A 22,092-nucleotide genomic window follows, 5' to 3' on the forward strand; every position below is an offset into this window, starting at 1 on the left:
GGCGGCAGTCCTGGGCGGGCTCGGGCGGCAGCGGTGAGGTCGAGGGCGGTGGCGGTGAGGTCGAGGGCGGCGACAGTGTGGTCGAGAGCGGCGGCGGTGAGGTTGAGGGCGGGCTCGGGCGGCGGCGGTGAGGGCAGGCTCGGGCTCGGGCGGCGGCGACAGGAGTAGGGGAACAGGCCGGTGGGGGTGAAAGGAGGACTTATCGAAATTTTGAGCCGGGGGGTGGTTAAGTCGAACTAGCAGTGGCGCTCATAAGGAAAACGCGCTATAGCTAACTTATCTATAGCGCGTTTTAGTGAAAAACGCTACTGCTAATGGAAGCAGTTATTTCTTTTGTTTATCCCAATATCAGTAACACTTTGTCCTGAAAAAACCCTCTATGTCTAAGCAATGTAAAAACATCAAAAATATACATTGGTCATCATTGATCTTTTTGTGTAGAATCTAAATAGTCAACATGAATCCTCACTGTACCTGTATAGGTACAGGCGAGGATTCATATTGCAGCCACAAATCATACACATATAGTTCAATGAAGACCAAGTGCTCGAGATAGGTTGAGAAGTAACATATTTATGGTGGTAAACACCTTGTTTGCTTAGCAGTATGGGACTAAACTTAATTAGTTGCGGTGATACTTAGCAGTAGCGAGTTTTGAGGAAAAACGCTGCTACTAAGTACTTTAGCAGTAGCGCGTCCCTTGGAAGGGCGCTACTACTATATCTAGCCTGGAGGCAACACCGTGGCAATTATAGTAGTAGCGCTCGTTTCACCTAGAGCGCTACTGCTATTTAGATATTAGTAGCGCTCTTTTCTGAAGCTCGCTACTGCTAATTAGCACTAGTGTCTGTTTTTAAACCATGCTTCTGCTAAGATTTTGTGTATAAGGTTTTCCCTACTAGTGAGGCCTCCACGTGGCCGATGTGGGGTGCCCAGGCAGGAGGACCTTTAGTCCCGGTTGGTAACATCGGCCGGGACTAAAAGGCAGCCACGCGTCAGCACCTGCCAACTAGTGGGGTTTCTGTTTTTTTTAATGAGGGGTTTAGGGGTTTCATATTGTGTTAGCTAGCTACTACATATATATAGAGAGAGAGAGAGAGAGAAGTGACCTCTCTTTCTCCGTGCTTGGTTGACGCTAGCTACTACATATAGAGAGAACTCAACGCTAGCTAGTAAGCAATGAAGGAATCATTAATTACACAACATCTTCATGATCAATGTATAGAGAGAAGTGACCTCTCTTTCTTCGTGCTTGTTGGTCGAACAACAAGTTTTCGTATATCTATTTGATGCTACTACATATAGTACACATTGATGCATATATACAATATAATAGCTCTTAGGATCCCTAACATCATTCAGCAAAATCGCAAGTGAATTCCCGATGGTATTCTCCGTCTTTAGGTATGCCATGGTCAAGAAAGAATCCAGCCAATTCCTCTTGAATTGTTTTTATGCGATCATGTGGTAGTTAGTTTGTCTCGCTTCTCCCAGTTCTAATTTAAAGAAGGGCGTCAATACATATATATGAATGAAACTCAACACAACTAATGGTAATAAAATAAAATTGTGAATATTTTTATACGTACTTCAAATTGTCGTGGAGATAATTTGCCCCGCTCAGAGGTCGAGTAGCGAATGAGCTTGCAAACGTAGTATCCAAATAAATTATCCCTTGTGCCTGCAACAAGCACTTTACGAGAATAGACTTCAATCAAAATGATAATCAAGCATGATAATGGTATTCATGAAACTAGAATCAATGAGAGATGCCCGGAACTAGCTAGTACTAGGTACTTATTTTGGGGTATGTAAATGGAAGCTCCTTTTTTGGTAGACCCCGTACCTTTGTGGTCAACTTTTTCCAAACCCTACCCGGCAAAGAAAATGATTATACTTGATATCAGGAAATGAACAAAAGTTGCCGATATGATGCGATAATGATTGAACTTACTTCTGGAGCATTTCACACATATCCGCCTAATGATGAGGCTCTTTACGCATCGAGTCTAAGACAGTAACTTTTTCCACGTCAAGCTGAATGACTAGTAGAATAAAGTGGAAGCTGCGCATGCACAATTCATCAATTACACTTAACCTCGAGTAAGCGAAACAGAATATGCACAAGACAGTAATTAACACTCAACTGGAGTTGTAAGGAAAGAGTATTTCCCTTTTGTTTTGATTTCGAAGTTTTTCTTAGTCTCTTTGGGTGCATTTCGTATCGATCATCCATTTATGGTATTCGGGTTAATGAATCCAGTGTCATAGATTTGTTCTCTTTTGCATTCGACAATCTTCAATCTGCACAATATAGTGAGGATAATTATATATACATGAAATGAACGAGCTGAGCTAGACACTTAATTACTGAAATAATACTTACAGACAATAGCAAGCAAGCATTTGTTTGTCGAGGGGATCTTTATTCACTACAAGAAAAAGACACTTCCATGACATTCTGGGTCGAACGAAAAAAATTGTTGTCATGTTTCTGACACTTCTATGACGATAGTTGTGACAAAAACACGTATCATCATAGCTGTGGTGGGCTCCTACTTCTATGACAAATAATTATGACAGAAAATGGGCTTTTCGTCCTGGGCGGGCCTGACATAGTCTCGGCTTCTTTGGGCCGTCAATGACGTAAAAAATCATGGTAGAAGCGATGGCGCGGAAAATTTCGGGGAGTTCCCGGTTACGGTGGGTGGTCGGGGCCGAGGGATGTAGTGTGGTTTGCGCATTTCTCTCGCTCCTATGTGTGTGTGTGCATGCATGCGATCGAGCAGCATACGTTCGCTAACTAAACCATGGGCCCATTGACCCGGAGATCTACCCCTTTGACTTTTGCCGGACCGGCTTTGACCAATGTACTTTACACATGGTTGTGATAGGTCAGTCCATGGGAGCATGTGAGAACAAGGTCTGGGCCTAACCCACCACAAAATCCACTTTGTTTAGCGAAGGAATGAAAGTATACAAAAATTGAAAACAAAGGAGTGTTTTTTGTTAATATGAAGCAAACATGATTTTAGTTTGTTCACATTTGAAAACATAGTATAGCAACATAATCCTTTCAAGATTCTGATAAAAAAACCATATAAAACTTTCCCAAATCGATGCAACTATCAATTACTTGTGATTTCAAAAAACTGTAAGGGGCTATATGCGAAAGTACATGAGGTCACATTCCTAACATACCAAAAATCCAAGAAAAACTAGATATCCATGGAAAATTCTACCCCAAATCCATATATAATTTGTGTACGTTTAAGCATAGATAAGTCGGATTTAAATTAATCAAATTTTAAGAAAAAAAGGAAAATGACTTAAACTAATAATGAAAAAGAAATCTTATATGCCGACGACCGCCTTCCGAGCCGTCGGCATAGATTTGATGGTGTCAGCCAGCCGTCTGAGGACGGGGCGCCAGGGCCACCTATATGCTGACGGCTACCATCGGCATAGTCCAAGGTATGTCGACAACACCCATAGCCATAGTTTGTGATATGCTGATGGCCTTTGTATGCCTACGACCACTACAAGAAATATGTCAACTTGTGACCAGCACTATTGGTCACTGAATGGTCATTGTTTTCAATTTGTGACCTTTTTGTGACCAAAACATAAGGTTAAAAGCTGGCAGTCGTAAACTGACTATAGCGACCTTTCTTCTGGAATGGTCGTAGACGTTTCTGACCAAAATACGTCTACTGTGACATTTTGGTCACTAGCAACCTCCCCAGGCCACGTAGGCATCCAGCGTGGCAAGCTGATGTGGCACAAGATTCAGCCTGGTCCAATTCAGTTTTCTACATGGGCCTAGCCCAACAATTTGGCCTTTTTAATGTATTTTTTTCTTGTTAATTTTCACTAGCTACATGGGCTTGGGCCATTAATTCGGCCTTTTTTCTAATATGTAGCCTTCTACTAATTTTTTATTTTCGTCCTTTTTTTTGCCACTGGTCCCACCAATCAGATTGGTCCCGCTTGTCATGCTTATCACAAAATTGATCCCACACATCAAAAATTTCAAAATCTATCAAACAACCATTATAACTTGGACCCCCTTGTCAGGTTTTCATTTGACGGGTATTCAAATCACATACACAATCATTATTTCAAACAATCCAAATAGCAAATGAAATTCGTCCAAAACAACACGACACTAGTCTATTACAAACGTTACAGTATACTACAGCCCCGATAAGCCTACTACTGCCTACATTTATAACACATAATATGCTAGTCTTTGTTGATATGCTTCACAGCTTCGAACTTGGATTCGCACTTCACCTGTGCAAAAAACAAGAATGAACATATAAGAATAAGAATGTGTACAGAACATCAAACAGTAGCCAATGAGGGATCCAATAACTTATAAGCAAGAATTGACAGCAAATGAGATGTACATAAATAGTATGACTAACACTAACCAGTATGCGTTCATGGAGTGACTAAAATGTTCTAACTAGCTAGGATTTTTTTATTATACAATATACTGACATGTGCAACTCTCTAAACTGATCATAGAAATGAAAACTGTAGGTGCATGATACGTCTCCAACGTATCTATAATTTTTGATTGATCCATGCTACTTTATCTACTGCTTTGGACTATATTGGGCTTTATTTTCCACTTTTATATTATTTTTGGGACTAACCTATTAACCGGGGGCCCAGCCCAGAATTGTTGTTTTTTGCCTATTTCAGTGTTTCGAAGAAACGGAATATCAAACGGAGTCCAAACAGAATGAAACCTTCGGGAACGTGATTTTCTCACCGAACGTGATCCAGGAGACTTGGACCCTGCTCCAAGGAACAAAAGAGTCGGTCACAAGGGTGGGCCCCCCCCCTAGGGCGCGCCCCCTGCCTCGTGGCCCCCCTGTTGCTCCACCGACGTACTCCTTCCTCCTATATATACCTATGTATCCCCAAACAATCAGAACAGGAGCCAAAAACCTAATTCCACCACCGCAACTTTCTGTATCCACGAGATCCCATCTTAGGGCCTGTTCCGGAGCTCCGCTAGAGAGGGCATCAACCACAAAGGGCTTCTACATCAACACCATATGCCCTCCGACGAAGTGTGAGTAGTTTACTTCAGACCTTCGGGTCTATAGCTAGTAGCTAGATGGCTTCTTCTCTCTTTTTGGATCTCAGTACAATGTTCTCCCCCTTTCTCGTGGAGATCTATTCGATGTAATCTTCTTTTTGCGGTGTGTTTGTTGAGATCGATGAATTGTGGGTTTATGATCCAGCTTATCTATGAATAATATTTGAATATTCTCTAAATTCTTTTATGTGTGATTGAGTTATCTTTGCAACTCTCCTCGAATTATCTGTTTGGTTTGGCCAACTTGATTGGTAGTTCTTGTAATGGGAGAAGTGCTTAGCTTTGGGTTCAATCTTGTGGTGTCCTTTCTCAGTGATAGAAGGGGCAGCAAGGCACGTATTGTATTGTTGCCATCAAGGATAACAAGATGGGGTTTTTATCATATTGCATGAATTTATCCCTCTACATCATGTCATCTTGCATAAGGCATTACTCTATTTTTAACTTAATACTCTAGATGCATGTTGGATAGCGGTCAATGAGTGGAGTAATAGTAGTAGATGCAGAATCGTTTCGGTCTACTTGTCTTGGACGTGATGCCTATATACATGATCATACCTAGATATACTCATAACTATGCTCAATTCTATCAATTGCTCAACAGTAATTTGTTCACCCACCGTAGAATATATATGCTCTTGAGAGAAGCCACTAGTGAAACCTATGGCCCCCGGGTCTATTCTCATCATATCAATCTCCATCACTTTATTACTTGCTTTGTTTTTACTTTGCCTTTTACTTTTCACTTTGCTTCTCTATATCAAAAATACAAAAAATATTATTTATCACCTCTATCAGATCTCACTCTCATAAGTAATCGTGAAGGGATTGACAACCCCTAATCGCGTTGGTTGCGAGGAGCTATCATTTTGTGTAGGTACGAGGGACTTGTGCGTGGTCTCCTACTGGATTGATACCTTGGTTCTCAAAAACTGAGGGAAATACTTATGCTACTTTGCTGCATCATCCTCTCCTCTTCAGGGAAATCCAACACAGTGCTCAAGAGTTAGCAGTGCGCTGCAGGCCAGATAATCATATTTGAGCTTTAATATTTTTGTATTACTACAGCACTAGGAGTACATAGCAACTAGTAGCAGAACTAGAAGAAATAACAAACCGAAGATGGGTACAAACTAGTGACTAAGTACAAACTAGTCAGGTCTAGATGATATCAAACCGAAGCAAATCAGCCACATCAAAGAAAGGAGAAAGTGATACAGCTAAAGAAAAAGATGGATGGAGGCAAGATAGAGAAGCAGCAGCCAACCTCATACTGCTCGGTCCACAGGCTGGTCCCGGTGGCCTGCTGGTAGCGGTCGAAGATCCCCTTGATGCTGCAAGTAGCACATGAAGAAGAAGAACAAAACGAAGTTGCCTTAGAGAGGTAATCAAGCAAGCAAACACAAGCAACAGTGTAGTACAGAATGTATCACTATAGCAGGGGCATAATTTTTGTACTAGTTAAAATTGAACATGGTTTGTACTTCTCACATAAATCTTTACTCTTGGAAATTCAAAGCTATGTTTGATCCCAGACGACATGAGCTGATGGTTATAATGTATGACACCCTACTGAAGCAACAAACAACTCCTGACTTATTACTACAAAGAAAATAGTTCTTCCCAAGCCTCCATTTTAACAATGTATAAATCTGCACAGGTATATACTGTTATGTCACTGCCTCCTAAGTATATAGTGAAAGCCAATTTAAATTTAGCATACAAAGTTTAATAGATGCTGGACTGGAATATGCCTTGGTCACCTAAGGAACCGGATCAGCTTGTTTCTTTCATACACGAAAGGTGATGCCTATCATACAAGCAGGCAGGAAACTGTCCTAGAAACTTCATGATCTAAATAGATTACAAGATGAACTCCCCGGAAAAAATAACTAAATGAACTGATCTAGAAGGTTACTACAGTGCTACTACAAGGCTGCACTAAAGAATGTGAACATGCAGTTCTAGATACGTAGGATTTGAATCAATTTTGATTGTACAAGTAGAGTAATGCACCACACTCCTAGTGATTTTAATTGAATTCAGTTAAATTTGTGCTACTGCTGCTGTTATATGCTTTTTTATTCGAGAAAGAGACAGAAATTCAGCAGGTTGTACAATACAGTAATGCACCACACTCCTAGTGATTTGACAACAAATTCTAGTAAAGTAATGTGGAAAGATCGTGCTAGTACAGCCATTGTTCAATGGCTCACTGAAATCTGCTACAAGTACAACCGAGAGAAATGGAAAGGAGATACACAAAACAATGTGGCAAGAGAGAAGTGCTACTTAGTACTATGGCCATGATGAATTTCAACAAGTTCTTGGGCATCCTCTGGTATCCATATGCATGTACTATCATATCTTACAAGAGCCAAAATGTATTAGCTTCTACTCCAACAATCTACTCCTACAAGCATTCAACAACAAAATAGCATGGAAGATTGCCTATGAAACAAATTTAAGGAACCAAAAAGCTCTCCTGCAATTCTCTATACAAAAAGATAATGAAACAAAAAAGATGGAACCATCCACTGCCATTCATGCACAAAATATCGAACCATCAACTGCCAGAAAAAAAACATGAAACACCATCCACTTCAACAGCCACAAGTCACATGGTAAAGGTTCAGACTAAACTGGGACAACATGCCATGCCGCGGTCTATGCTCTCGATACAAACAGACACAAAACTACAAACAGCTAATGGTAAGCAGCAAAAAACTGTGCACGGGGCACAATCTCCTCTGCAATCTCAACTGACCACAGCCAAGTTCCAATGACGAACATCTTGTACTTCATGACAGGGATCTCAAGACCTACCCCTTTTGTCTTGAGGATCAACCAGAATTTTACCTGCCCCTAGTGGCGCCGAAGAAGGATGCTTTTGTTGCTGGCCTTCACCGCCCCTGATGCTGTTGCTCATGGACGGAAACCGCATCGTGTCAGGGAAGAGGATGGAAGGGAATGCAATGGAAGAAGAAATTGAAAAGGAGAGCCGAGGAGAGGGGGCTGACCATCGGGGTTCTCCATGGCGTCGGTGTGGGGGCAGCCTTCCCGTCCATGCCATGGCGTCCCGGAGCGCGAGCAACGACGACGTGCTGGATGGATCTGGTAGCGAGATGAGACGAGGTGAGGAAGAGATGATCTGGTAGGGATAGGAGACGAGGTGAGGAAGAGAGGGGACCAACCTTAGTCGCCGGACACACGCCGACGACGCGGTGGACCAAACCCTATCCACGGGAGACGGTCGCGCATGGCCGCTGGAGCATGCGAGCACCGGATCTGGGCGGAGCGTGAGGCCGCCGCCGCCCCTCCCCCGCCGCAGGGTCGGGTGCGGGTCACCTCCCACAAAAGGAGACAGAGACGGAGCCGGTGCAGACATGGATGGGACTCGGACGCGCGGCGGAGGTGGTTGCCGAGGCGGGCGCGGAGACGGGGTGGGTCGCTGGGATTCGTGGCGTGGTGGAGGCGCCATGAGGAGGGGAGGAGGAGAGGGCGAGGGAAGGAGGGCGCCGCCGCCGGCGACGGGAAGCGAGTGAGAGGGGGAGGCGACGTCGATCTGGATCGGGGAGAGAGAGAGAGAGAGGGAGGCAGCGTCGATCTGGATCCAGAAGGAGGAGTGGTGTGCGGCGGTGGTGGGGGGTTGTGTTAGGGCTGGGTTTTTTTTTTAGAAGTGTTAGGGCTAGGTGGGTGAGAGGGTGGGGGGTGAGGGCTACCGTTGGATCCACGAGCATCCAACGGTGCTTGATGCATGATCCGCGTGAGATGGCTATGGCCCAATCAGAACGCAGTACACGTGTATAACGTTATGACCATTTAGTATTGGACGTTATGACAATTCAAAATTGGTCGTGGTCAAATAAAAATAAAGTATAAAATCATGTCACCATCTTAATTTTTATGTTTTGAGTGTCCAAAATGAATTTTTTTTGTGAAGAAGCTATCAAATATTTGCACGAGGTGCATCTTGGAATTCCAAACAATGTTGTCTAAGAGAGTTTTCATTTTCTTTGCACAGAAAATTCATTTTTTATTTTTCGAGTGCCCGAAATGAGGTTTTTCTGTGAAGAACCAACCAAATAATTATTGCAAAATTGCACCAAATAATTTTTCTAAAATACTAGGCCATATTTAATGCACAATTGACCAAATGGTTGGGTCTAAATTTTTTTGATCCACCTCTGGTGAAAAAGACAAATTTCCGCCGATTCAGTTGGAAGCGGGTCAAATTTGAACTGCAGCTACCTCATAGTTTGTTCTTTATTTTTTTTAAAAATCATTTATAGGTACATAAGTATCTATTTAATCAGAGAAACACCAAAAAAAATTCCAAGATTCAACCACTAGATAGGAACGGTCATTCCCGCCGTTTTGACCGCATTTTGAAATGGGCATAAAAAATTCAAAAAAAATCAAAAAATTGGAAAACCTTCGCATTGTGTCATTATATATGACCAAGTTTCCAGGAAAAATAATAAATTTGTAATACAGAAATTATTTTAAAAAAGTGTTCTTAGAAATGACCTATCATGCGTGAAGATCCATGGCTTTCAAGCCAAATGATCAATCTTATGGCCACATTCATGGCATAGTTTGTTCAAATGATCTCATATTGCGCACAAGGGTGCATATTGGAATTCCAAACAATGTTCCCTAGGGGAGTTTTCACTTTCATTGCACAAAAGAGCCATTTTCCATTTTTTGAGTGCCCAAAATGAGGTTTTTCTGTGAAGAACCTACCAAATAATTATTGCAAAATTGCACCAAATATTTTTTCTAAAATACTAGGCCATATTTCATGCACAATTGACCAAATGGTTGGGTGTAAAAAGTTTTGATCCACCTCTGGTGAAAAAGACAAATTTCTGCCGATTCAGTTGGAAGCGGGTCAAATTTGAACTGCAGCTACCTCATAGTTTGCTCTTTATTTTTTCAAAAAAATCATTTATAGGTACATAAGTATCTATTTAATCAGAGAAACACCAAAAATTCCAAGATTCAACCACTAGATAGGAACGGTCATTCCCGCCGTTTTAACTGCATTTTGAAACGGGCATAAAAAATTCAAAAAAATTCAAGAAATTGGAAAACCTTCGCATTGTGTCATTATATATGACCAAGTTTCCAGGAAAAATAATAAACTTGTAATACGGAAATTATTTTAAAAAAGTGTTCTCAGAAATGAGCTATTATGCGTGAAGATTCATGGCTTTCAAGCCAAATGATCAATCTTATGGCCACATTCATGGCATAGTTTGTTCAAATGATCTCATATTGTGCACAAGGGTGCATATTGGAATTCCAAACAAGGTTGCCTAAGGGAGTTTTCACTTTCATTGCACACAAGAGCCATTTTCCATTTTCCGAGTGCCCCAAATGAGGTTTTTTTGTGAAGGACCTACCAAATAATTGTTGCAAATTTGTACCTAATCAATTTTTTCAAATACTAGGCCATATTTAATGAACAAATGACCAAATGGTTGGGTGTAAAGAGTTTTGATCCACCTCTGGTGAAAAAGACAAATTCCGGCTGATTCAGTTGGAAGCGGGTCAAATTTGAACTGCAGCTGCCTCATAGTTTGCTATTTATTTTTTCCAAAAATCATTTCTAGGTACATAAGTATCTATTTAATCAGAGAAACATCAAAAGTTTTCCATGATTCAACCACTAGCTAGGAATGGTCAAGCCCGCCGTTTTGACCGCATTTTGAAACAAGCGTAAAAAATTCAAAAAAAATCAAAAAAATTGGAAAACCTTCGCGTTGTGTCATTATATGTGACCAAGCCAGGAAAAATAATAAACTTGTAATACGGAAATTATTTTAAAAAAGTGTTCACAGAAATGAGCTATCATGCGTGAAGATTCATGGCTTTCAAGCCAAATGATCAATCGTATGGCCACATTCATGGCATAGTTTGTTCAAATGATCTCATATTGTGCACAAGGGTGCATCTTGGAATGGCAAACAATGTTGCCTAAGGAACTTTTCATTTTCTTTGCACAGAAAATTCATTTTCCATTTTCCGAGTGCCTGAAATGAGTTTTTTTTATGAAGGACCTACCATATATTTGTTGCAAAATTGGACCAAATCAATTTTATAAAATACTAGGCCATATTTAATGCACAATTGAAAAATGGTTGGGTGTAAAAGTTTTGATCCACCTCTGGTGAAAAAGACAAATTCCCACCGTTTCAGTTGGAAGCGGGTCAAATTTGAACTGCAGCTGCCTCATAGTTTGTCATTTATTTTTTCCAAAAATCATTTCTAGTTACATAAGTACCTATTTAATCAGAAATACATGGTTTGGTGGCGACACGTCGAGGTTTGGACGGTGGCCGAGGGTCCCAACTCTAGAGCGCGTAAACTCGCATGCCCGCCGCGTGGTCACCGCGTGACCGTGGCATTGCCATGTGTTCTGGGCTGCCTAGGCTTGTCTAGTGGGTTGGGCACTCCCCAGGTAGGTGCTAGGAATAAAATCACAACATAACATTCTCACGAGGAGACCGATCGATGCTCAAACATGAATAAGCAGCCAAGTGTTTGATTAGCGGTACGGGAAATGCACATGGCTAATGGGTGTGACTTTTGGCTGAGGATGATCAATTACTAAGAAGACCGTCTTCACAAATTTTCAGCTCAAAAGGAGGAGCCTAGGTGGTACTTGCTTTGCAAAGTACCACACTGGACATAAATACGAATGTTGAAGCCGGGCTCAAAATAATGAATGGATTGAGCTGGCATTTGGTGGAGGATGGTTATTTGGGTAGAGGAAAGCACTGTAGAAAATGGATACCATTTGGACATGCCAAAGTGGTACTTCCTTCACAAAGTGTTTTTCTGAACAGAATAGGAAAATGAATATTTTTGAATTATTTTTGAACTACACAAGGAAGGTTTTTTTTCATATTTGACGAAGATATGACCCAAAGAATTTATGAGATCTTTTTGGGAATTTTGGGAATGATAGAAATATAGGTTGCTTCACAACCTAGGGAAAAAACTGCCACATGGACATGACACATAGGCAAAACTGATGAGGTGGCGCCTAGTCATAGAAACCCACCACAATTTACAAGGTTATGACCATCTATATTGGTCATGATCAGCTAGAAATAAGGCAGCGGACCTGTGCTATTTGCTTTATAACCATTTCGTGTAAGGAAATTGCGACCTTTCTGACCAAAATGGTCGTTATTGTTTAGGGTTTGGAGCCCCCCGAACAGCTTTTGACCAATTGGTATGAAATGGTCATAGATCTATGACCAATTCTTCCAGGGTCACTGACAGAAGGTCACTAGTTGACATATTTCTTGCAGTGGACCTGCGACGGCCGTCGGCATATCTCTAACACTGCCGACGCCTGATATGTCTCCACTGTATCTATAATTTTTTATTGTTTCATGTTCTTATCTTATCAATCTTGGATGTTTTTATTCACATTTATATCATTTATATATCATTTTTGAGACTAACATATTAACTTAGTGCCCTGAGCAAGTTGTTATTTTTTGCCTATCTTTATTTTTACAGAAAATCAATATCAAACGAAGTCCAAATTGCACTAAACTTTTGGGATAGCTTTCTTGGCTGATACGTCTCCAACGTATCTATAATTTTTGATTGCTCCATGCTACTTTATCTACTGTTTTGGACTATATTGGTCTTTATTTTCCACTTTTATATTATTTTTGGGACTATTAACCGGAGGCCTGGCCCATAATTGCTGTTTTTTGCCTTTTTCAGTATTTCGAAGAAACAAAATATCAAACGGAGTCCAAACGGTGATCTAGGAGACTTGGACCCTACTCCAAGCAGTGCCCGAGGAGGTCACGAGGGTGGAGGGCGCGCCCACTACCTCGTGGGCCCCTCGGAGCTCCACCGACGTACTCCTTCCTCCTATATATACCTACGTATCCCCGAACGATCAAAACAGGAGCCAAAAACCTAATTCCACCGCCGCAACCTTCTGTATCCACGAGATCCCATCTTGGGGCCTGTTCCGGAGCTCCGCCGGAGGGGGCATCCACCATGGAGGGCTTCTACATCATCACCATAGCCCCTCCGATGAAGTGTGAGTAGTTTACTTCAGACCTTCGGGTCCATAGCTAGTAGCTAGATGGCTTCTTCTCTCTTTTTTGATCTCAATACAATGTTCTGCCCCTCTCTCGTGGAGATCTATTCGATGTAATATTCTTTTTGCGGTTTGTTTGTTGAGACCGATGAATTGTGGGTTTATGATCCAGTATTATCTATGGAAAATATTTGATTGTCTCTGAATTCTTTTATGTATGATTGAGTTATCTTTGCAAGTCTCTTCGAATTATCTTTTTGGTTTGGCCAACTAGATTGGTAGTTCTTGCAATGGGAGAAGTGGTTAGCTTTGGGTTCAATCTTGCGGTGTCCTTACTAAGTGACAGAAAGAGTTGCAAGGCACGTATTGTATTGTTTCCATTGAGGATAACAAGATGGGGTTTTTATCATATTGCATGAATTTATCCCTCTACATCATGTCATCTTGCTTAAGGCGTTACTCTATTTTTACTTAATACTCTAGATGCATGCTGGATAGCGGTCGATGAGTGGAGTAATAGTAGTAGATGCAGAAGGCTTTCGATCTACTTGTTTTGGACGTGATGCCTATATACATGATCATTGCCTAGATATACTCATAACTATGCTCAATTCTATCAATTGCTCAACAGTAATTTGTTCACCCACCGTAGAATACTTATGCTCTTGAGAGAAGCCACTAGTGAAACCTATGGCCCCCGGGTCTATTCTCATCATATCAATCTATATCACTTTATTTACTTGCTTTGTTTTTACTTTGCCTTTTACTTTTTACTTTGCATCTATCTATCAAAAATACCAAAAATATTATCTCTATCAGATCTCACTCTCGTAAGTGACCGTGAAGGGATTGACAACCCCTAAGCGTTGGTTGCGAGTTGCTATCATTTTGTGTAGGTACGAGGGACTTGTGCGTGGTCTCCTACTGGATTGATACCTTGGTTCTCCAGAACTGAGGGAAATACTTACGCTAATTTGTTGCATCATCCTCTCCTCTTCGGGGAAATCCAACGCAGTGCTCAAGAGGTAGCAAGAAGAATTTCTAGCGCCGTTGCCGGGGAGGCTCACACAAGCAAGTCAACCATACCAAGTACCGATCGCAATCCCTATCTCTCGCATTACATTATTTGCCATTTGCCTCTCATTTTCCCTCTCTTTCCCAATCTCCTCTTCTCTTTCCCACTTCAACCTTGCCATTTTATTTGCCCTCTCTTTCCCAATCTCCTCTTCTCTTTCCGTTTGCCTTTTTCCTGCTGCCTTTTTGTTTGCTTGTGTGTTGGATTACTTGTTGCCATGGCGCAAGATAATACCAAATTGTGTGATTTCCAATAATAATGATTTCCTTAGTACTCCGATTGCTCCTCGTAATAATGATGAGTCTTGTGAAATCAACACCGCTTTGCTGAATCTTGTTATGAAAGATCAATTCGCCGGCCTTCCTAGTGAAGATGCCGCTACTCATATAAACAATTTTGTTGATTTGTGTGATATGCAAAAGAAGAAAGATATGGATAACAATATTGTCAAATTGAAGTTATTTCCGTTTTCACTTAGAGATCGTGCTAAAGTTTGGTTTTCATCTTTGCCTAAAAATAGTATTGATTCTTGGAGCAAGTGCAAAGATGCTTTTATCTCTAAGTATTTTCCTCCCGCTAAGATTATCACTCTTAGGAACGACATCATGAATTTTAAACAACTTGATCATGAGCATGTTGCCCAATCTTGGGAAAGAATGAAATTAATGCTTCGCAATTGCCCTACTCATGGTTTGAATTTATGGATGATTATATTGCTTCTAGAAATCTTTTAGATTCGGCTGCGGGAGGCACTTTTATGGAAATTATGTTAGGGGATGCTACCAAATTGCTTGATAATATTATGGCTAATTATTCTCAATGGCACACCGAAAGATCTTCTAGTAAGAAAGTGCATGCTATAGAAGAAATCAATGTTTTGAGTGAAAAGATGGATGAACTTATGAAGATGTTTGCTCCTAAAAATACTCCTCTTGATCCCAATGATATGCCTTTATCTACTTTGCTTGAGAATAATAATGAATCTATGGATGTGAATTTTGTTGGTAGGAATAGTTTTGGAAACAACGCTTATAGAGGGAATTCTAATCCTAGGCCTTATCCTAGTAATCCTTCTAATAATTATGGAAATTCCTACAATAACTCTTATGGAAATTTTAATAAGATGCCCTCTGAATTTGAGAGTAGTGTTAAAGAGTTTATGAATTCACAAAAGAATTTTAATGCTTTGCTTGAAGAGAAATTGCTTAAAGTTGATGATTTGGCTAGGAACGTTGATAAAATTTCTCTTGAAATTGATTCTTTAAAGCTTAGATCTATTCCTCCTAAGCATTATATCAATGAGTCTCTCAAATCCATGAGAATTTCCATTGATGAGTGCAAGGAAAGAACCGCTAGGATGCGTGCTTCCAAAGATGCCTTTATTAAAGCGTGTTCTTCCAATCCCTATGAAAATCAAGATGAAGATCTAAAAGTTATTGATGTCCCCCATTAAATCTTTGTTTTGCAATATGAATCTTGATGAATCTGAATATGATCTTCCTTTACCTAGAATGCGTTCTAAGAATTCGGAGTTTCTAGACCTTGATGATGAAATTGATGAAAGTGGGATTGTAATAAGTAAAAACCGTGATGTTGCTAAACCCACTATTTTGGATCTCAAGGAATTTAATTATGAAAATTGCTCTTTGATTGGTTGTATTTCCTTGTTGCAATCCGTGCTAGATTCTCCTCATGCTTATAGCCAAAATAAAGCCTTTACCGAACACATTGTTGATGCCTTGATGCAATCTTATGAAGAAAAACTTGAGTTGAAAGTTTCTATCCCTAGAAAACACTATGATGAGTGGGAACCTACTATTAAAATTAAAATTAAAGATTTTGAGTTTCATGCTTTGTGTGATTTGGGTGCTACTGTCTCTACTATTCCCAAAACTTTATGTGATTTGCTAGATTTCCGTGATTTTGATGATTGCTCTCTAAACTTGCATCTTGCGGATTCCACTATTAAAAACCTATGAGAAGAATTAATGATGTTCTTATTGTTGCAAATAGGAATTATATGCCTGTAGATTTTATCGTTCTTGATATAGATTGCAATCCTTCATGTCCTATTATTCTTGGTAGACCTTTCCTTAGAACGATTGGTGCAATTATTGATATGAAGGAAGGGAATATTAGATTCCAATTTCCCTTAAATAAGGGTATGAAACACTTCCCTAGAAAGAAAATAAAATTACCATATGAATCTATCATGAGAGCCACTTATGGATTGGCAATACCTAGATCTATCCTTGCTTTTATGCCTAGCTAGGGGCGTTAAATGATAGCGCTTGTTGGGAGGCAACCCAATTTTTTTTTTGCTTCTGTTTAGGAATAAATAATCCATCTACCTTCTGTTTGGATGTGGTTTTATGTTTTAATTAGTGTTTTTGCCAAGTAGAATCTATAGGATAACCTACGATGATAGTTGATTTGATTCTGCTGAAAAACAGAAACTTTGTGCGCACGCATTTAGTTATGATAAATCACAGGAACGTGCTTTTGCGTTGATTCTTTTTGATGCTGATCAATAAACTAATTTTCCAGGACTTCCTATTTTTTTAGAATTTTTAGGGTTCCAGAAGTTTGCGTTAGTTACAGATTACTACAGACTGTTCTGTTATTGACAGATTCTGTTTTTCGTGTGTTGTTTGCTTATTTTGATGAATCTATGGCTAGTAAATTAGTTTATAAACCATAGAGAAGTTGGAATACAGTAGGTTTAAAACCAATTTAAATAAATAATGAGTTCATTACAGTACCTTGAAGTAGTCTTTTGTTTTCTTTCTCTAACGGAGCTTACGAGATTTCTGTTGAGTTTTGTGTTGTGAAGTTTTCAAGTTTTGGGTGAATTCTTTTGATGGATTATGGAACAAGGAGTGGCAAGAGCCTAAGCTTGGGGATGCCCATGGCACCCCCAAGATAATCCAAGGACAACAAAAATTCAAAGCTTGGGGATGCCCCGGAAGGCATCCCCTCTTTCGTCCACTTCCATCGATAATTTACTTGGAGCTATATTTTTATTCACCAACATGATATGTGTTTTGCTTGGAGCGTCTTGTATTATTTGTGTCTTTGCTTGTTAGTCTACCACAATCATCCTTGCTGTACACATATTTTGAGAGAGCCATACATGAATTGGAATTTGTTAGAATACTCTATGTGCTTCACTTATATCTTTTGAGCTTGATAGTTTTGCTCATAGTGCTTCACTTATATCTTTTGAGCGTGATAATTTTTGCTGTAGTGCTTCACTTAGATCTTTTAGAGCATGGTGGTAGATTTGTTTTAAAGAAACTATTGATCTCTCATGCTTCACTTAGATTATTTTGAGAGTCGTTAATAGCATGGTAATTAGCTTAATGTTAATATACCTAGTGTTCAGGACATGTGAAACTTTCTTTTGAGTAAATTGAATACTAAGATAAGTTTGATGCTTGATAATTTTTTTGAGATATGGAGGTAATAATATCAAAGTCGTGCTAGTTGATAACTGTGAATTTGAAAAGTACTTGTGTTGAAGTTTGCAAGTCCCGTAGCATGCACGTATGGGTAAAGTTGTGTAACAAATTTGAAACATGAAGTGTACCTGGCTTGTGCATCCTTATGAGTGGTGGTCGGGGGCGAGCCATGGTCTTTTCCTACCAATCTATCCCCCTAGGAGCATGCGCGTAGTACTTGAATTTTTTGATGGCTTCTAAATTTTTGCAATAAGTATATGAGTTCTTTTGACTAATGTTGAGTCCATGGATTATACGCACTCTCACATTTCCGGCTTTGCTAGCCTCTTCGGTACCGTGCATTGCCCTTTCTCACCTTGAGAGTTGGTGCAAACTTCGCCGGTGCATCCAAACCCCATGATACGATACGCTCTATCACACATAAACCTCCTTATATCTTCCTCAAAACAACCACCATACCTACCTATCATGGCATTTCCATAGCCATCCCGAGATATATTGCCATGCAACTTCCACCATCATCATCATGACATACATTACTTTTGTCATATTGCCATTGCATGATCTTGTAGTTGACATCGTATTTGTGGCGAAGCCACCATGCATTATTTTCATACATGTCACTCTTGATTCATTGCACCATCCCGTTACACCACTGGAGGCATTCATATAGAGTCATACTTTGTTCTAAGTATCGAGTTGTAATTGTTGAGTTCTAAGAAAAATAAAAGTGTGATGATTATCATTATTAGAGCATTGTCCCAAGTGACGAAAGGATGATGGAGACTATGATTCCCCCATAAGTCGGGATGAGACTCCGGACGAAAAGAAAAAAAAGAGGACATAAAAAAGAAGAAGAGAAAGGCCCAAACAAGTAAAAAAAGAAAAAAAAGAATGAGAGAAAAAGAGAGAAGGGACAATGCTACTATCCTTTTACCACACTTGTGCTTCAAAGTAGCACCTTGTTCTTCATGTAGTGAGTCTTATATATTGTGCTTCAAAGTAGCACCAAGATCTTCATGATAGTGAGTCTCATAAGTTGTTTTTTTATACTAGTGGGAATTTTTAATTATAGAACTTGGCTTGTATATTCCTATGATGGGCTTCCTCAAATGCCCTAGGTCTTCGTGATCAAGCTAGTTGGATGCACACCCACTAGTTTTCTTTTGTTGAGCATTCATAGCTCTAGTGCATCCGTTGCATGGCAATCCCTACTCCTCGTGTTGACATCAATTGATGGGCATCTCCATAGCCCGTTGATTAGCCTCGTCAATATGAGACTTTATCCTTTTTTGTCTTCTCCACACAATCCCCATCATCATATTCTATTCCACCCATAGTGCTATATCCATGGCTCGCGCTCATGTATTGCGTGAAAGTTGAAAAGTTTGAGATTATTTGAGTATGAAACAATTGCTTGGCTTGTCATCGGGGGTATAGAAGTTGGGAACATCTTTGTGTGACGAAAATGAAGCATAGCCTAACCATATGATTTTGTAGGGATGGACTTTCTTTTGCCATGTTATTTTGAGAAGACATGATTGCTTTGATTAGTATGCTTGAAGTATTATTATTTTTGTGTCAATGTGAACTTTTGTCTTTCGGATCTGAATATTCATATCACAATTAATAAGATTTACATTGAAATTATGCAAAAGTATCACTCCGCATCAAAAATTCTTTTTTATCATTTACCTACTCGAGGACGAGCAGGAATTAACCTTGGGGATGCCTGATACGTCTCCAATGTATCTATAATTTTTGATTGCTCCATGCTACTTAATCTACTGTTTTGGACTATATTGGGCTTTATTTTACACTTTTATATTATTTTTGGGACTAACCTATTAACTGGAGGCCCAGCCCAGAATTGCTGTTTTTTGCCTTTTTCAGTATTTCGAAGAAGCAGAATATCAAAAGGAGTCCAAACGAAATGAAACCTTCGGGATCGTGATTTTCCAACCAAACATGATCCATGCGACTTGGACCCTACTCCAAGCAGTGCCCGAGGAGGTCACGAGGGTGGAGGGCGCCCCCCTGGGCGCGCCCCCTACCTCGTGGGCCCCTCGGAGCTCCACCGACATACTCCTTCCTCCTATATATACCTACGTATCCCCGAACGATCAGAACAGGAGCCAAAAACCTAATTCCACCGTCGCAACCTTCTGTATCCACGAGATCCCATCTTGGGGCCTGTTCCGGAGCTCCACCGGAGGGGGCATCCACCATGGAGGGTTTCTACATCATCACCATAGCCCCTCCGATGAAGTGTGAGTAGTATACTTCAGACCTTCGGGTCCATAGCTAGTATCTAGATGGCTTGTTCTCTCTTTTTGGATCTCAATACAATGTTCTCCCCCTCTCTCGTGGAGATCTATTCGATGTAATCTTCTTTTTGTGGTGTGTTTGTTGAGACCGATGAATTGTGGGTTTATGATCCAGTATTATCTTTGGAAAATATTTGATTCTTCTCTGAATTCTTTTATGTATGATTGAGTTATCTTTGCAAGTCTCTTCGAATTATCTTTTTGGTTTGGCCAACTAGATTGGTAGTTCTTGCAATGGGAGAAGTGCTTAGCTTTGGGTTCAATCTTGCGGTGTCCTTACTAAGTGACAGAAAGAGTTGCAAGGCACGTATTGTATTGTTTCCATTGAGGATAACAAGATGGGGTTTTTATCATATTGCATGAATTTATCCCTCTACATCATGTCATCTTGCTTAAGGCGTTACTCTATTTTTACTTAATACTCTAGATGCATGCTGGATAGCGGTCGATGAGTGGAGTAATAGTAGTAGATGCAGAAGGCTTTCGATCTACTTGTTTTGGACGTGATGCCTATATACATGATCATTGCCTAGATATACTCATAACTATGCTCAATTCTGTCAATTGCTCAACAGTAATTTGTTCACCCACCGTAGAATACTTATGCTCTTGAGAGAAGCCACTAGTGAAACCTATGGCCCCCGGGTCTATTCTCATCATATCAATCTATATCACTTTATTTACTTGCTTTGTTTTTACTTTGCCTTTTACTTTTTTACTTTGCATCTATCTATCAAAAATACCAAAAATATTATCTCTATCAGATCTCCCTCTCGTAAGTGACCATGAAGGGATTGACAACCCTTAAGCGTTGGTTGCGAGTTGCTATCGTTTTGTGTAGGTACGAGGGACTTGTGCGTGGTCTCCTACTGGATTGATACCTTGGTTCTCAAAAACTGAGAGAAATACTTACGCTACTTTGCTGCATCATCCTCTCCTCTTCGGGGAAATCCAACGCAGTGCTCAAGAGGTAGCATTGGCCGGGAAGAAACACTAGAAGATTTGGGAGAGAGCTGGATGTTTCCTGGGTGGGCCACGAGTGACCAGCGCCTCAATGGGGGGCATGCCATGGTGCCTCGTGGGCCCCTGGCTCCATTTGACCTAATTCTTCCCCTATATATATTGTTACATCCAGAAACCTAAGGGGGATTCCATGATATACTTTTTTCCGTCGCCGCAAGTTCCTGTTCTCGAGAGATCCAATCAGAAGGCCTTTTCCAGCACTCTGCTAGAGGGGGGAATCGATCACGGAGGGGTTCTTCATCAACCTTGCTGCCTCTTCAATGATGCGTGAGTAGTCAACTTCAGACCCTTTCCGGCACTCTGCTGGAGGGGGAATCGATCACGAAGGGGTTCTTCATCAACCTTGCCGCCTCTCTGATGATGCGTGAGTAGTTAACTTCAGACCTTCGGGTCCATAGCTAGTAGATAGATATGACTTTCTCTCTCTATTTGATCTTCAATACCATGTACTCCATGATCTTCATGGGGTTCTATCCAATGGAATCTTCTTTTGCGGCGTGTTTGTTGGGATCCGATGAATTGCGAGTTTATGATCAGATTATCTATGAATATTATATGAGTCTTTGCTAATTCTTATAAGCATGATTATAATAGCCTTGTATTTCTTGTCTGGTCTATTAGTTCAGTTTGGCCGACTACATTGCTTTATCTTGCAATGGGAAGAGGTGCTCGGTAATGGGTTCAATCTTATGGTGCTCAATCCTAGTGACAGAAAGGGACATGTCAAACATGTGTTGTTGCTATTAAGGATAAAAAGATGGGGTTTATTCATGTGTGGGTTTATCTTGTCTACATCGTGTCATCTTGCCTAAAGCATTACTCCATTTTTCCATGAACTTAATACACTAGATGCATGTTGAATAGCACCCAATGTGTGGAGTAATAGTAGTAGATGCAGACAATATTGGTCTACTAATCTTGGACGTGATGTCTATATACATGATGATTGCCTTGGACACCGTCATAATTATTTACTTTTATATCAATTGTCCAACAGTAATTTGTCTACC

At 40.4% G+C, this 22,092-nt stretch overlaps 1 pseudogene; it reads left to right on the forward strand.

The window, feature by feature from the left end:
- The first annotated feature begins 8,375 nt into the window (after positions 1-8,375).
- Positions 8,376-22,092, forward strand: part of LOC119282825 — a 20,733-nt pseudogene continuing 7,016 nt past the window's right edge.

This window comes from Triticum dicoccoides, chromosome 3B (genome assembly GCF_002162155.2).
Source record: "Triticum dicoccoides isolate Atlit2015 ecotype Zavitan chromosome 3B, WEW_v2.0, whole genome shotgun sequence".
Lineage (NCBI taxonomy): Eukaryota > Viridiplantae > Streptophyta > Magnoliopsida > Poales > Poaceae > Triticum > Triticum dicoccoides.